Raw genomic sequence first — 16899 nt, 5'->3', positions numbered from 1 at the left:
CTTTTCCCTTTGAGGCAGGTTACTATATCACTTCTAAATTAAGCATATGGCTATATTTGGTAATGCAAAATGTAGGGCTGAAGAATAAGCAACTTACTTTATGCAAACAGATTAGCATATCATGTATACAGTTAGGCCTTTGCTGTTTCCGGGCTTTGGGCCCAGCATGAGAGCTCACCCATCACTGTCTGACATGGTGCTAAAGCCAGGTTCTATCATCTTTTGTGGGGACAAAAACCCTAGTTTGAACACCACATTCCTAATCATTTTCAAGGTTGTTTGCTTCTGGAGACTTTAAAAAGGTCCTCTGTTAGAACATCGGGGTAATTGGATGTAAAATGGTGTCAGTGGAATCAGTAGCAGGGCTCATTCTGTCCATGGGTAGCCCCCCTAGTGGGAGTGAAAGAAGAGCCTGGCAAACAACACAGTCATTGTAAGTGGGGCCTCCTTCAGGGCCCTCTGGGGCTGCACAGTGGGAGATGACGGCCACTGGTCACAGGATGGGTAATTTCATTGGTTCCACTTGCTGGTCACAGTGGCACATGCTGGTCAGTCATGCCCCAGTCGGCAGGCCTTGGAAGTTAAGAACTTCATGACAGCATGTGTTATCTCTTGTCTTTTTGATGATGGTCATTCTAACAGTGGGAATGTAAATTGGTACAACTATGAAAAACAGTTTGGAGAACTCTCAAAAAATTAAAATAGAACGCCATATGATCCAGCAATTTCACTTTTGGGAATATAGCCAAAGGAAACAAAAAAATAACTCCAAAGATATCTGCACCCCCATGTTCACTGCAGCATTTACAACAGTCAAGACACAGAAACAAGTGCCTATCCATGGATGAATGGGTAAAGAAGTTGCGGAGGAGCCATAAAAATGTGGACTATCATTCAGCCATAAAAAAGGTGGAAATCCCATCATTTGTGACAACGTGGGTGGACCTTGATGGCACTATGCTAAATGGAATAAGTCAGAGAAAGACAAATACTGTATGATCACATGTGTAGGTGGAATCTAAAAATAAAAACAAAAAACAGATAAAAACAAACTCATAGAAAGAGATCAGACTTGTGGTTACCAGAGTCAGGGGATGGGGAGAGGGGGGATCGGAAGAAAGGTGGCCAAAGGTACAAACTTCCAGTTTGAAGGTAAATAAGTACTAGGGATGCAATATACAGCATGCTGACTGCAGCTAACACTGCTCTATGGTGTACAGGAAAGTTGTTAAGAGAGTAAATCCTAAAGAGAATTTTTTTTCTTTTTCATCGCACGGATAATTTTTTCTTTCTTTTTTCTTTTCTTTTTATTGTATCTACATGAGAAGATGAATGTTAGCTGAACCTATTATGGTAATCATTTCACCACATGTGTAAATTAAACCTTCACCTCAAGCTGTATGCATCATACATATGCAGTGATGCATGTCAGATATTTCTCAATAAAACTGGGGGGAAAGAAAGAGCTCCTGTATCTTTTTTGTGTGTTTGTTTTGGTTTTGTTGTTGTTGTTTTTGAGCTTCTACCTCAGTGTTTTGCTGAGACCAGTGTTGGTACGGATGAGGTACACGGAGTCCAGCTCCGTTTCCTGGAAGCCGTCCACAAGGTTTTCCTTGTAGACATCATCACTGGAGACAATCTGGATCCTCTTGTCCCAGTGGCAACCCTTAGGGCTGTTCAGGACAGCAAGGGAGCCCCAGACAGACTTGCCAGTGGCAGCATCCAGCATGGGCTCTTTGCAGGCAATGCTGACTTTGAGCTGTACCGATTCTACCTGGATCCCATTGAGCTCAGCAATGGCGTGATCTGCTGATGCCATCTTTTTTTTTTTTTTTTAATAAATTTTATTTATTTATTTGACAGAGAGAGAGACAGCTAGAGAGGGAACACAGGAGGGGGAGTGGGAGAGGGGGAAGGAGGCTTCCCACTGAGCGGGGAGCCTGATGCGGCACTCGATCCCAGGACGCTGGGATCATGACCTGAGCTGAAGGCAGATGCTTAACGACTGAGCCACCCAGGCACCCTGATGCCATCTTTTCATAGGTGACTGAGGCACAGTTTCTGGGTGGGCCCATGGAGAGGTCAAGGATGTTTCCAAAGGAAGCGAAGGCCCCACAGAAGACGGTGGGCATCCTGTCCTCTCCACACGCCTAAAGAGTATTCCCCTTCTGAGGGGCCCTGCTTTGGGGGAACAAGTCCAACACGTGGAAAGGGCCTTCTGGTTCTTGATCAAGGTCCCTGTCTTTGTCCCCATTCTGCTCACAGCTGTGGCCCCAGCTGCGGCTTTGGGGAGGGGAGGCTGAGGAGTGGGCACCACCAGGTTTTTCAGAGCACCAGTCAAAGTTCTGAGGGGGACCCTCACCAGCCCCTGGGCCCTCTGCCTCTTCCCCATCTTGGCCCCAGTTCCTGAAGCCCATCACTGGAAGACACAAAACTCTCATACAGAGATTTTCTCTGGGGAAGATATGCTCCTTTGGAACAGCTGGAAATTGGGGGCTGGCCCCTTCTCAGGGTCCTTTAACTTCCTCACCAGGGTTCGAGAACATCTGAAGCCCGAGTTCTTGGTCCCAGCCGTGAGGACACTGGCGACCCCTGACTTCACCAGCTGTTTGCCGCTCTGTCACCGTGGCTGGGCCTACCCCAGGCTGCTCTGGCCGTGACGGTGGACGCTGCCCTGGCTGGCTCTGCTGTACTACTTCGCTTCTTTGGAGCCAGCGGTGCCTTTTTCTTTTCCTTGAGCTGGTTGAATTTCTTCTGCAGAGCCTCCTCCTCCTTCTGAGTCCAGGGGTAATCACCGACCTGGTGGCTCCAAACAGGGCAATAACCAGGGTCCCATTGTCTCCAGTGCACCTGCTCAGGCCAAGAGCTCCCGTATCTCTGCAGGTGACATATGGTGGCAAAGGTCCTAGTAATCTTGGAGATGCCAAAGGTACCCACTATTCCTCAATTTACACAGCACCCAAAGTAAAGCCAATAGAAAGGAAACTTGCTTTTCTAATGGTTTTGAGTCATCTTTGTAAAGAAGAAAACAAGGCCAGCATAATGCATAGTACAGATCCAAACTAGATTGCAGAATTAAGGCCAGGGAAATCTCTGGAGACTTGGGTATTATTACCAGAGAAATTCTTTTGCAAAGAGGTATTGTGTGAAGAGTCATTTAATGTTTGCGAATGTATTGACCTTTTATAATCTCAAAACTTTTTTCTTGTTTTTTTGTCCATAGAGAGGTTTTAAGCTCCTTGTTCATTAAGATGTATAATTCAAAATTAAGTGAAAAAGATAAGCCGTAAGGGCAGGTCAATTATCTTTTGGTATCTGTATACAAAGGAAGATCATTACTCAATATTGATGTTTAGAGTATTTATATGGAAAGAATATACATTATAAGGAATAAAAGTAGGCATGAGTTGGATTTTTCCCATTAGGTGAATAATATGATAAATTTAGGGTGAAAATGTCAGGATGGACATGGTGGTCTGTTTTTATAGAAAAATGGAAGTATAGCACAACTTCCTTTTTAAGGATTTGCAGAGACAGAAATTCAGTCGTTATATTATATTGAGCTTTGACAGTATGATTGCTTTGGGGGGTTATGATTTAATCCATGTCACATGTGACTCCGTGTAGAAACATGACATGTGAAAACAGTCTGCTAAAACACTCGGGTATGGCTCTCTGCAGTTGCTTATTACCAACACTTCATGGAGAGCTCACATTAAAGGTGACAAATGAAATTGAGGGCAACCTCCAAACTTCTAATGCCTGCTGGAAATTATGCTGGTCAAAGATGTCAGGAAATTCCTGAAAATTTTTCACAGAATTAGAATGTAGGTAAGAGGAAGGGATATGGTGATAATGATGCTAGATTTATCCTGAAGTTGAGTTTTGCTTCTCCTAATATAAAAATGGTCATAGGCACTGGCTATCTCAGGCAGATCAGTATGGTTTCCACATTAGTTAGTTAACAACAGAGGCACCTTTCAAGGTGAAAGGTTACAAACAGAGATTACCTCCCCTGCCCCCTGTTCTGTTAATATAGGTCACTGGCAGGATAGTCAGTTCTGTTTCATAACTAACAGTGTCCCAAAAGAAAAGAACTATATTAGTATGCGAGAACAACAGTCCTGTAAAAAATACTGATAGCAGTGGGAGTCTTCAGAAAACAAATTTTATTTCTTTCAAATTAATAACTCGGAGTGGTTGCATGTGAATCATTCATTTCTGAGCACTTTTCTCAAAACAAAATTTAGATTCAGAGTCGTATCTCCCAGATGGGGTGAGTATCCAACAGGTGCTAAAAACTCTCCATTAAACTGAAGTTTGAAACTATGATGGTAAAACCTCCCACGAAGGACATCTTTTTATTTGCCTTTAAAAATAGTTTTTAACATGTTTATCGCTGGCTCAGATCTGTTTTGAGAAGGTAAGAAAACATTTCTCAAGCGAATCCAAATATTCACCAATCTAACGGGAAAAAGTAAAGGTTAATTAAGCCTTCTCCATTTGCATTTGAAGCACAGCTTTGGTCCATAATTCCTTTTCCTTTAAATGTTTCCCAGAGATAATTTTCTCATCCTCCAGCATCCTCCTTCAGTCTGTGTGGGAGGGCAGTGTGGCCTTCAGGCTTGTCCTCCCCCCAGATTTGTGTTACGCAGGGCAGGAGCCAGGAGACCACAGGCAGGTGTCAGGCTCACTCCTTGCATTTGGTGGTGTCCCAAACTCCACAGGGTACAGAGGTCCAGGAAAGAAATGCGAAATCAGCCACCCAAGTCGAATGGAAAATTTCAGGATGTTAGAAAATACGGGGACAGCTGATGGCTGAGGTCATGGCTCAGAATGATTTTTTGGTTTACCTGTTTACCAAAAGCATTTCATTCATTCCTTTACAAAAAAAAAAAAAAGAAGGAAAGAAAGAAAAAGAAAAGAAAAAGGAAATGAAAACTTATAGGAAGAAAAAAACACAGTTGTTAATCTATTCTGACAAGCAGGATAATGAGCATCATTTTGTAAAATTTATATTCATAGATTTAGCATGATCTGTGTGAGCCATATGACAAATCTCTCTAGTTTTTTGTTTTGTTTTTTTTCACTGCTTGTTCTTTTGTGTCATTTCTCAGAAATCACTTAAGTGTACATATTTGTAAGGAAATTGAAGCCATTATAGAACTAGAAATAGATTAATAGGTAAATATTTAAATTCATTTGAGAATTTTTTTTTTTTTTCAGCGAGGGAGAGACACCCATCATGTGGTTGATATGCTTTGCTGCCATGCCTTAGGGTTTTCAAAGAGGTTGCTGAGGAATTCGGGAGGAAATGGAAGAATGTCAAGGAGAGGGTTCCCCATTGGATTTTTGGTCTATATGGAGAGAAACAGAGAAAGGATATGACGTTTACTCCAACTGGCATAAATGCTGGCCCCTGTGTCCTTTACATTCTCTACTCTGCTCCTCTGAGCCCCACTGAGTTACTTGCGCCTCTCCACCATCCCAGTCCTTACTCAGAGCTGTCTCCCTGCAGAAAGTAGTCCAATAAGTCAGGTGGATGTTCTCCCCCAAAGGGCTTCCCCCAGTGAGTGTGCTTTAAGGGTACCAGGGAAAATGCCACGGGCTGGCAGTCGAGAATATATGGCAGTGTCCATGACCTAAAGATTCCATGCGGTATTAAATCCTTTTGTGTGAGAACTCCCTGGAGTCTTCCTATATGAAAGTAAACTTTGAAACTGCAAGAGGAGGATATGGTATACAGCCTGTGACAGAATTCTGACCAGAGAAGTCTTTGGAAAACATCTGAAAAGATTCATATTTTCTGGAGCACAATTTGGAAACCGGAGCCAGGCACTGATTTTCAAACTTGCCCCATGAGTGCCTTGGAGGAAGTTTGCAAAGAAGCGAAGAGGCAGGATTCAGGCCTGTTTCAAGAAGAGTCTTTTTTATTCATTTCTTTTATATATCTGGCTTTTCAATGACTAAGGTTTTCTTTGAAGAAAGGTCTCCTTGACCGAAAAAAAAAAAAAAAGAGGATTCTAGAAATATTTGTGGATGTTCAAGACTGAATATCAATGTCAGCTATTTTTTCCCCCTGGCTTTGCTACTCCTCAGACTTTCTTATGGTATTTTTGGAATGAAACCACATATTCATACTTGAGTATGAAATCCAAAAGCCAAAAATGTCTGATATTTTTTCCCACAAGTGCGTTAGAACCATGAGCAAATGAAAGGACTCCGTCTTAGTGGGAGATCACTGTGGGAGCTCAAGAGAAGGAAAGAAAGATGAAGGCAGTTCTGTTGATTTATGTATAAATTCCCCCATGTAGTTCATTAGCTGGATACTCAGCTGAGCACTGGGATATCCTGGGCAGAGGCTGTAAGTCACTGAATTCACCACAATGGCCACCTGCAACATAGGAAAGCTGCATTCTAAAGGCTTGTTCCAGTTAGATGGACTTCTACAAAAACCGCATCACTTTCTCTGGATAAGGGAGACATATTAAAAATTGTGATTTGTTTGATCACAGGCCCAAGAAGACAAGCTCTCAAGTATGAAATAGAAAACATGATTCTTGAACATCAACCTGGGACCTTACATTTATACTGCATTTTCCTAGATTTCCAGACCAAATACATGCATTATTAAGCACAAGTCTAAATTATTATTTAAATTTAGGGGCACCTGGTGGCTTAGTCGATTGAGTTCAGGTCACAATCTCAGGGTCCTGGGATCGAGTTCCATGTCCTGCTCTCTCTGCTCAGCAGGGAGTCTGCTTGTCCCTCTGCCCCTCCCCCACCCCCTAGCTTGTGTGCACACTCTGTCTCTGTGTATCTCTCTCTCAAATGAATAGAATCTTTTAAAAAATATTATTTAAATTTAGTAGGTGGAAAAACAATAGAGGCTGATAAATGGGCCTGGGTAGTGTCCCATGGCTGTATTGGATCCTACTGCCCGCAGCTCAATATCTCCCAGGAGCCCACTTACTGGGGTGGAGCAAACATATTTGGAGGGGTAGTTAAGGAAACCCCTGGTAGAATGCTATAAAATCAGTTTCCTGACCTCTTTTTTTTTCTTTCTTTTTCCTTTTGCTAATTTTTTTTTTCTTTTTTAGTTACATACTCTATAACTTGCTCTGGGCAAAATTCTCTCATCAGGCTGTGGGATAAATTCAAAATGAGTAGCAGAAATGACAACTTATCTTTATTTCAACATGGAAATGTGGTTTCTCCAGATGTTTCTAATGTTCCAAATAGGGATTTTCAAAGACTGAACATTGCATCAAGGCTGCCAGCCTAAAGGACTGTACACAATCATGGTGCTTCTGTGTGTGTCTGTGTCTGTATGTCTGTCTGTCTCTTTCTCTCTCTCTCACACACACACATGCCATAAATGTAGACAGAGACATAAATCTATGCACAAGCAAAGATCATCTGAGGTGAATCACAATTTTTCTTCTTTGACTAGTGACTGATCAGTTAGACACAGATAATAGACAACTGCCTTATATGTAGAACTGTTAAGAGTATGAAAGAGTCTTAAACAACCCAGAGCATTGAATGGTGGGTGAGTCACTCTGAAGGGTGGTTTCCAAGACCACAAGAAATCAGGAAGGCAACCTATAAGAAATATCAAAAGCATACACCACACCATAGGAAAATCCCATCTATGTCCTCTTCCTTAATATATAGGGGAGAGAGAAAAGAAAGAGAAAGAGATGGTGAGAGAGAGAAAGACAGAAACAGAGACAAAGAAGTTTCACAAAGTTGGAAATACGGTTTTTGTTAGAATCATTGTTATTGTTGTTTTAATCATGCCTTTAACTTTCCTCTGGGGAGATGTGGAAATGGTGGCCAGAGCATAAGGATTTGAAAAATGCATTAATGTAGTGACACTTTGCTTAACTGCTGCATAGGGAAGGGCTATTTGATTGTGCATAGATATACATCTGTGCTTTGCATTGTTTCAGCCTTGAGGTGTTCTATACTACCTTTTAAATGTTTGCAATGAGAAGTTAAGTTATTCCCACAACTGGCTAGGTCATGTCTACTTTGGGTCATTCATTCAATAAAAATGTTCTGTTTGTCTCTTAGTTCCCAGGATTATGTAAGGCATTGTGGGGTAAAAGTATGATCCCTGACTCTACCCTTAAAATTAAAATTCACAGTCTAGTGAGGAGCTAGGCACATAGGCAAATGTCTGTAACATAAATTGTGTATGACATGCAGTGGGGTATGGATAAGAAACCATATAGGTCTGGGAAAGTTGGGGAGACTTTTAGGGGAGGCAGCAGTTGAATGAGATTCTAAGAATATGATACAAGTAGAATGGGCACTAGAGGCAGTAGGCACAGTATACGTAAGAATTTAGCTGGTTTAGGAAACTATAAATTGTTCTGCATTTCTGGAGTGTGCAAAAGTATAACACAAAACAAATTATTTATTTATTGAGGAATCAACAAAAGCTTACGGGTTTGAGTAATATCTTAACAAGTACAGAAGTTGCCTTTAGTATCATGTGCTAAGAAAGGATTTTTGCTTAAATTACTTTATTTTGCTAGGTTTTGCTATGTTAGATACAAAGCTAAAACTCTGCTTTGTGACTTTTCTGCCATCTTTTATCCTAGTTGAAAAAGAAGGGTGGGATATTTCCATGAAAGCAATGCAAAGACATGATTGCTTATCCAACAATATTATGTTTCCCTTGGAGTTGAGCCAGTGGGCCAGAAATCCTCTCATTAATTTTTCCTCATTCATCAAGGACTCAAGCCTAGAGCCACAGCCATACCATATATTCTTACTCAGAGAGGTTGAGGTTTGGTCAGAATTATTTGAAAGTCTTTACACAATCCCCAAATAGGCACTTTCTGAATTTCTAAGACCCATTGATCCTCCAGTGCAGCTTCTCCCACCCTTTCTTTGTGTGTTGGGGCATGAATAGCCCATTGGGGAACAAATTATTTAATGTGGCTAATGAAGTGGCCACAGTGTTTTTGTGGTAGAAAAGTCAGTTTCCTGGGTTCTCCTTACATATATTTAGGAAAAAATTATTTGTAATAGGAAATAAATTAAACAGAACACCAGAAACATCATCTTTTAATTTCTTTATAGTATTTTGAATGTTTACCTATTACTTGACCATATATAATCTTGTGATTACTAGATATAAAAAGGCCAATAAGAACAATGTGGAAGTTTCGATATGGTTTACTGAGTTTTTCTTTTTTTCTGATGCCCTCCATAGATGAGTTAGCTGAATTAAGTTGCGGTTTAGTTCCCACTCTGTGTTTAGTGGGAACCATAGGGTTGACAATGCTGAGCAGGGGCTAAACCTAAACCTAAAAACCCAGTAATTGTTTTATTTATTTTTTTATTTTCATGTTTTTATTTGTTATGGAAAAAAGAGTAAAAAAATGGTACCTTATTAAATACAAGTCACATTTTTCTCTTTCCTTTTGTAAGTGATATAAGGATTGGTGCTTTGGTATCTCACTGGATTAAATGGGCTGATAGGAAAGAGCTGAGGTGGGCACCAAGGGGCTTTGGATGTCAGCCTGTAAAGTGGGCATGCTACCAATACTCAGCTTAATTTTTTTGTTGGTTTATAAGTATTTTTAAATTTCTTGTTATTTTAAATTGAGTTAATTCAAAGGTATTCAAGAGTCTAGGTTTAGAAACTAATCTGATTACTATACAGACTGACTCTGGAGAGATATGACATCTGTGTGTTTGAGTCATTCACACAGGTGGTAAAGAACTTTCATAATAAAAACTACATGCTCAGCACCAATGGGACTCCAACTGCCCAATCCAACTTCCACTCAGGCTGAAAACCTAAACACTATCTATGTTCTATTTAAACGTTAAATAGTATTTTCAAGAAAATACCTTAGTTTGGTTTAGGATTTATATTTTTCAATTTCCTAGATTAAAAATTTTAGATTCCAAGTGATTTAGAATTTTAAGTGCTGTAATTCACATAGGGGTGAAAATATGCTTCTGAAGAGCAAAAGGCTATCACTGCATTTTAAAAGGTCTTAAATGTGACCTTTTGACCTTACATAGCCTTCAATGTGACACTTTTGAAGGGTATGCTTGACTGGGGAGGACAGTGATCCTTAGGTAGCATTTAATCCATTCTCCGGAAGGCGAGTGTCTCAGAGTTACCCTTGCCTCCTCTTGGCTTGGCTTTTCAGGCACCTAAATAAGTAAGGATGTTATCATTCTTGTGGAGGACCCCTGAAGTTACATTTCAGTGCCAAGCACTTGTTTCACTTTCCACAAAAGGGTCAATATGTTCTAGTAACTTATTGCCTTTATGTTGTGTCCAGTCACAGGGGAGAGTTTTGACAGGAAGAATTCATGGGTGTCAGCGGCAAATGTATTTACAAAAAAAAAAAAAGTTAAAATCCTATTTCTAATCTTTTTCAACTCTGCTTCAAAATATTTTTCTTCTTGGGACACCTGGATGGCTCAGTTGGTTGAGTGACCAACTCTTGGTTTCCACTCAGGTCAGGATCTCAGGGTTGTGGGATCCTGCTCCATGGCCCATGGTGGGCTCCAGCTCAGTGGGGATCCTGCTTGAAATTTTGTATCTCCCTCCCCCTCTGCCCATCCACCCCCCTTTCCCCCTCCATTCATGTGATCTAAATAAATAAATAAGTAAAATCCTTAAAAAAATTTTTTTTTCCTCTGCATGTCATTTTAATCCCCCTGATTGGATGAAAATTATTTTGGTTTTTAAAATTACTTGATCTTTGGTATAGACCCAGATAAAGGACATAGAGAACGAAACAGTATGAGTCAAACTTTGGGCACAGAATATAAGATAAACAAAGTATTCTGTCCTTTGATTTTTAAATTTTTTTTCTAGTTCCAGAAGTAATTTATGCTTTCTTATATGCATGCATATTATATAAGTGCATTATATAGAGGATGAAATTTTCAAATCTCTTACCAAATTCATTGGATGATGAAGAACTTTTGGAATATTTTAGTGGTTTGTAAGTCTGAGGAACATCATTCTGACTTTTTCAGCTTTTTTGCATTATTCTGGGTGAGACAATGAAGCTTATGGACATACTATCTATATACTTTAATCCATTATGATAACATAGTTGATTCTCTGATCAGACCCATCTTAGGTGATTTTCTGTTAAATGGTGACAGGGGGTCAGTGAGAGAGAGACTGATAGTGGAGGGAATGTCTCTTTCCAACAGACAAAGGTAAAATTAATATTTCATTAGGTAATCAGTACACTTTTATCTTTCATCTGAGTATTGGTATGTACAGATTTAAAACGGGTTTCACCTTTAAGGAAAAAATATATTGAGGTCCACTGTGTGCAACACTGTGGCCTGTGTTTGTCATAGATTTGTGCAGTATCTTTGTCTCCACCTGGACTCAGGAATTGTCCCCACTGTACACAAGATGAGACTGAGCACAGCTTTCCCCACTGATAACGTAGGTGGTAAAACTGCACCTCGAATCCTGACTAGAGTCTGACTACAGTCTTCATACTACACTCTGTACTGATATAACAAGACCTGAATGGCCTGGATTGGACTGTGGCTACATTGGTTAGTTATTTTTTAAAAATAGCTTCATGCATATTTTTATTGCCCACCCTTATTTCAAATAGCCCAACAGCAATTTCTGTAGGACAAATGAAAATGCAGGCCCCTTCTTATTTAAGATTTGAAACTGGAAAAAAAAAAGAAGAAGAAGAAGAGTAGTTGCCTTTAAAATCAATCAGGACACCTCCATGGAAAATTACCTGGGCTGTTTCATGGTTGGCAGGAGCAGAAGAGGGAGCTGGCATCCCCTGAAGAGGCGCACGCCCGGCCTAGGTCCGGCCAGCACCCACTGGCAAGAGCTCAGCCCTGGAGCTGTCAAGATTTTCCTAAATTGTAAAAATCTAAAAGTTAAATTTTAGAATCGTCTTTTCTTCTAATTCTTTTTTATTGCCTTCTTAATTGCCTCAGGAAAGCAATAACACAAAAGATCCTTTTACATCTTTTGATTTAAAATGCAGAATCCTAGGGGCGCCTGGGTGGCTCAGTTTGTTGGGCGGCTGCCTTCGGCTCGGGTCATGATCCTGGACTCCCGGGATCGAGTCCCGCATCAGGCTCCCTGCTCGGTGGGGAGTCTGCTTCTCCCTCTGACTCTACCCCTTCTTGTGCTCTCTCTTTCACTCTCTCTCTCTCTCAAATAAAATAAAATTTAAAAAAATAAATAAATAAATAAATAAAATGCAGAATCCAAAAGAGGCTTGTCTGGCTATGTTCATGGAGGAATATCTGTAGGTGATTGGTGCTCATCTTGCAAGGAAGAGCCCTATTACGGCAAACAAATTTGTTGATTTTAACTTATAAATTCAAGAAAATGATTTCAAAATTCCTAATATAGTAAGAAAATTGCCTGGATTCTCACCCAATTTAAATTTATAAAGAAATCATTATAGCTACGGAAGCTATAATTTATTTCTCTTTCATCACATAAAATAGTTTTTCATTGTGCAGGGAAGCCCCCTCTTTTCATACCACTCTGTATTTTATGGCGTATCTTTCCAAACTCTTTGAAAGCCCCTGTGCTGTGAACTAATTTGTTAAAGGAATTTATAAAGAATTTGGAAGCTTTAAAAAAGGTGTGTGCTCTTTTCTTTTACATTTTTTTCACTAAGAAGTCTTATTCAATACTTCTTTCCATTGTGTGCCTAATACAGTGACAGACTGGCAAGCAGTCCGATGCAATGAATAGTAGAGACAAAGAGAAGGGATTCTAAACCTCTATACAACTTGTGATTTGCAGCTCAGCTCATCATTAACCACGACAGCTGAGTCTCAGTTCCCCGCCCCAACCTCCCATGGCTGTGACTCTGTCCTTCTCAGAGTATGGTCCCCAGACCTGCTGTTGCAGCCTCACCTCAAACCATGTTAGAAATGCAAAGTCTTAGTCCACTACAAACCTTCTAATTCAGAAACTCTGGGGGTGGGACCTAGCAATTTGCGTTTTAACCAAGCTTCTAGCTGATTCTGACACTCTCTGAAGTTTGAGAGCCACTGATGCAATCCCAGCCTTGCACCACTGTTTTCTTTTCCCCTCACCCATGGCCTCTGGAGCCTCCCTTCTTGCTCTCTGGCGGCACCAAGACTGCTTCCATCCACCTAATCCTGGCTGCCAGAGGGAGTGAGATGGTCTAGGCTTCTCTATTTCTGCTTCTGTCTTCAGAACACAAGAAGGCTGGAAAAGTCTCTAGTCCCTGCTCAGCTAAGGCGGATCAAGGGCATAATCCTCATTCTTGCTGCAGTAGACAGATGGGAAGGGAAACGTTAGTCACTGATGCTTCACTGGGGAACTAGTTGTCTGTTGTTGGCCTGTACTCAGAAGAATGTTTTTATCTGTGAGTCCTTCTAACTTATAATTATGACCAGTTTGCCCCTAAACACGAGCAAACCCCTGAAACACACTGGAAAGTCACACTGGGAGAAGGGCAGAAACACGTAGCTCATGAGCAAGCAGATAGCACAAGTGTCGCTGCCCTACCCCACTCTCAGTGCGGCTAGATCTCCTAGTAAACACCCAGGAAGGTGGTTACCATGTCCAAATAAAGTACCACATGAAGGAAGACTAAGCTAATTGAACTTGATAGGTGGCCACGTTGAAAAGGAAGTCCACGCTAGTCCAATGTTGACACTTAGATGCCAAAGTGCGGATTTATGGCATTTTATACTGTATTGCCCCCAAAGACCTTACCTTGTTTCTTACCTATTTCTTTGGTGAATTCCTGCTGAATTCCCTTTATTATATTCCAAGACTTTGCTTCATTTAGATTTTGTACACTTAAGATGTAGTGATCTCCATCTTATTTTGTTTTAATAAACATGGTTTTAAAATAAGCTCACTTTATAAAATAAGAGAATACAATGTGATTAGTACACTGTCAATGATGTGAAATAACTTCACTAAATTGTACTATAATATAAGAAATAAGGCAATCCTTCAATAACACTCAAATTAATAAATTAATAAGTAGATTAATGACACTCAATTTAATAATCTATTATCCTTTTATTGAATTTTGAATAACTTTAACTATTATAAAATAAAAACATTTAAAAGAAAGGAAGGGGCCCTGATCATCCTCACCCAAGCTCACTCAAAGGTGGCAGTTCTACACTAGGAGAGGCAAACCAAATAGACAAGGCTTCAGTCCCCCCACAACTCCCCACCCTGGTGCTTTGCCCATAAAACAAGACTGTCACTCTGAGAAATTGAGTCACTGTCCCCACCACTTACCATGGAGCAGTGGCTCAGAGATTTTGCCCAAGGGGACAGGCAGGCCATAAGAACAGGGAACTTCCAAATTCTGCCCATGACTTTATTAGAAACAGAATGTAGGGAAGGTTAAGCCTAAAGGCACTTTCAAAAATAATAGATTTTGGTGGTAAGCAATTAATAGGAGACTGGTGGCTTCATGATAGCAATAAGTTAAGCCATAAATCATCTAGTTTACCGGAGAGAACTACAGAAAGATGCAGGCATGAGGAACCCACCTGGGGTAGGAACAAACCTCAAAGACTGGTCTGACAAACTATCCCTGAAAAAGGGACTTTCATTTAAACGGTGGAGCAGTTTATATCCTAGGACATCGTCAGAAGCAGTAGAACAATCACGCAGCAACTAGTGGAGCCTAACATATGAGTGTGATACTAACAAAAGAAGACAACTAAGAGAGAGTTGAGGAAAAGAGATAGTCAAGGAGAGCCCTGCCAAAGCCACTGTCATCCCAGGATGCCTGTGCCCATGCCCAAGCCTACACACTTTAAGGAGCAACATCAGAGACTTCAAACACATACACACACACACACACACAGAAAGAAAGAGAGAGAGAGGTTACTTGTCATCAATTCGGAGAAAATAATTTTCTTCTAAGAATGCCTATTTGTAATTTCACAGGAATATTAATAAATAATAAGTTGTTAAATTAAAATGACATGAAAAAATTAAAGAATTATAGGAAAAAATACATCAAATAACTCCCACTTGGCAAAATATTAAATATTTTTAAAAGATGATAGTGCAGGACAAGCCTAAGCACCTTGTTCACCCAAGGTAGCCATAGACATCCTTGAAAGAAGCCCATGAGCTCTTCAGGTAGGATCCTACCTGACACCAACAAGGGAAGCCCCCAGATCTTGAGGAATGATGGAGGGGAGGGGCCACCACCATCATGGTCAGTCTTATCAATGTGGGTAGTCTTGTCAGTTGCATTTTGAAGCTTCTCTGCAGAGAGCAGGGAAAAGACTCCTTGGTGTGAGTGGACTAGAAAGAGCCAGTATGCATTTCTGGGCCCTCCAAAGGTGGGTGAGGACTGACCAAGATTGGAGACATACTTAGAAAATTGGAGCAGAAATACAAAACCCAAAGCATGACCAGGTCACCTTTTTAGGTAGATCAGGGATCAGGGCAACAGGTGACTTGTAGTGATCAGAGAGGTGAGGAGAGAAGAAAGCGGGCTTTGGTGGAAATCTGTCTTGTCCTGTCTCCCCCTGGCCCTGCCTTCACTTAGGCAGACTTGGAGTGCAGGCATATTCCAGACCCCACCTGCTGATTAATCTGTCTGCTGCTGTACTACTGCCCTCTGGACATTTTGGCTTGCTTCAGATGAGGAACTTAGGTTGGGTGGGGAAAGCATGGGCCTAGGAGTGGAGCTTGGTTGGTTGAAGTGAGATACAAGCATCAGCAGCATGGACATCACCCAGGAGCTAGCTAGAAATGCAGACTCTCACAACTCTCCCCAGACCCACCAAACCAAGATGTCAACAAGACCCACAGGTGATCCTGTGCACATTGAGACTCAGAGAGCCTGGGGCCATGACAGGATCTCAGAGCCTGCAGGTCAGCGACACTGTGTATGGCTAAAAGTGATAGCCACTTTTACTGTTCTTTCTGACAAATCTAAAGCAAAGTCTTAACACAATACAGGAAAATTTTAAACCTCTATACATGTGACGGATAAGTAGGCAGACAGGTTGGAACTCATAGGAAATATAATTGCCACACATTTTCTTTGTAAGGGAATGTCACAATTTTATTCAGTGCAATTATGTCCTTTCCACTCCTTAGAATTTAAATATTGCTACCTCCTAACTATGTAATAGAAGAAGTAGAATAAGTGGTGCTCCTTACCCGGGAGGGAGTAAATTCCAGCCACAGAGTGAACTTATGGAGAGAGTCCCCCATCCCAACTGCTAAAATGGGTGAATGATTGGTTCGTGTCTCTGGCCATTGTCTACAAAAATTGCTTAGTGATAATTCAGAGGGCCCACAATTTTCTCTACAAATGTCCAAAAGAGCTGGCTGAATGGCTTAAACTGACTGTCCTAACCAGAGGAACTTAATTAAATGAGCTAGTACACAAAATATATGAATGCCCCATCCTATATTCACAGCAGCTCTCCCACTCACTGCTATAAATACCTTACCAGTCCCTTTGGAGTTAGTGGACATGGATATGCTGCCGTTTCCTCTGCTAATCTCTCATTGTTTGAGGGTCTGGCTAAGTGCCACAACGGAAAAGTTGCCATGCTTGTTGCTTTTTTACATGCATGCTTTCCACAAAGTAATTATTACTTCCTGGAGGGCTGAGGGGCTAAATCTAACTTTAGCCAGAGATTTACTCGTATTGTCGTAGATTCTCTACAATTACTACTAAAAGTTAAATGAAAGTTTTTTTCCTTCCTTATGTGTTCATCTCAGGTATAGGGAATACTTTAGTACTTCATCTGCTTCTAATGAGATTCTCGACAAGAATGAGAGAAAAGTCATCTTATTTGAGAATTGTTACTTCCCTAAATGACAGAACACTCATTCTCAAATTAGTTTTGCTCAAAATGTTTCTCATATCTAAA

General features: G+C 40.8%; 1 pseudogene; it reads right to left on the bottom strand.

The window, feature by feature from the left end:
- Positions 1-1522: 1522 nt before the first annotated feature.
- On the bottom strand, positions 1523-16575 carry LOC118518836 (negative elongation factor E-like; annotated as a pseudogene).
- Positions 16576-16899: the final 324 nt, after the last annotated feature.

Source organism: Halichoerus grypus, chromosome 5, assembly GCF_964656455.1.
Source record: "Halichoerus grypus chromosome 5, mHalGry1.hap1.1, whole genome shotgun sequence".
Classification (NCBI taxonomy): Eukaryota; Metazoa; Chordata; class Mammalia; order Carnivora; family Phocidae; genus Halichoerus; species Halichoerus grypus.
Note: the sequence above shows the minus strand (reverse complement) of the source record. Positions and strands in the feature narration are given on the sequence as shown.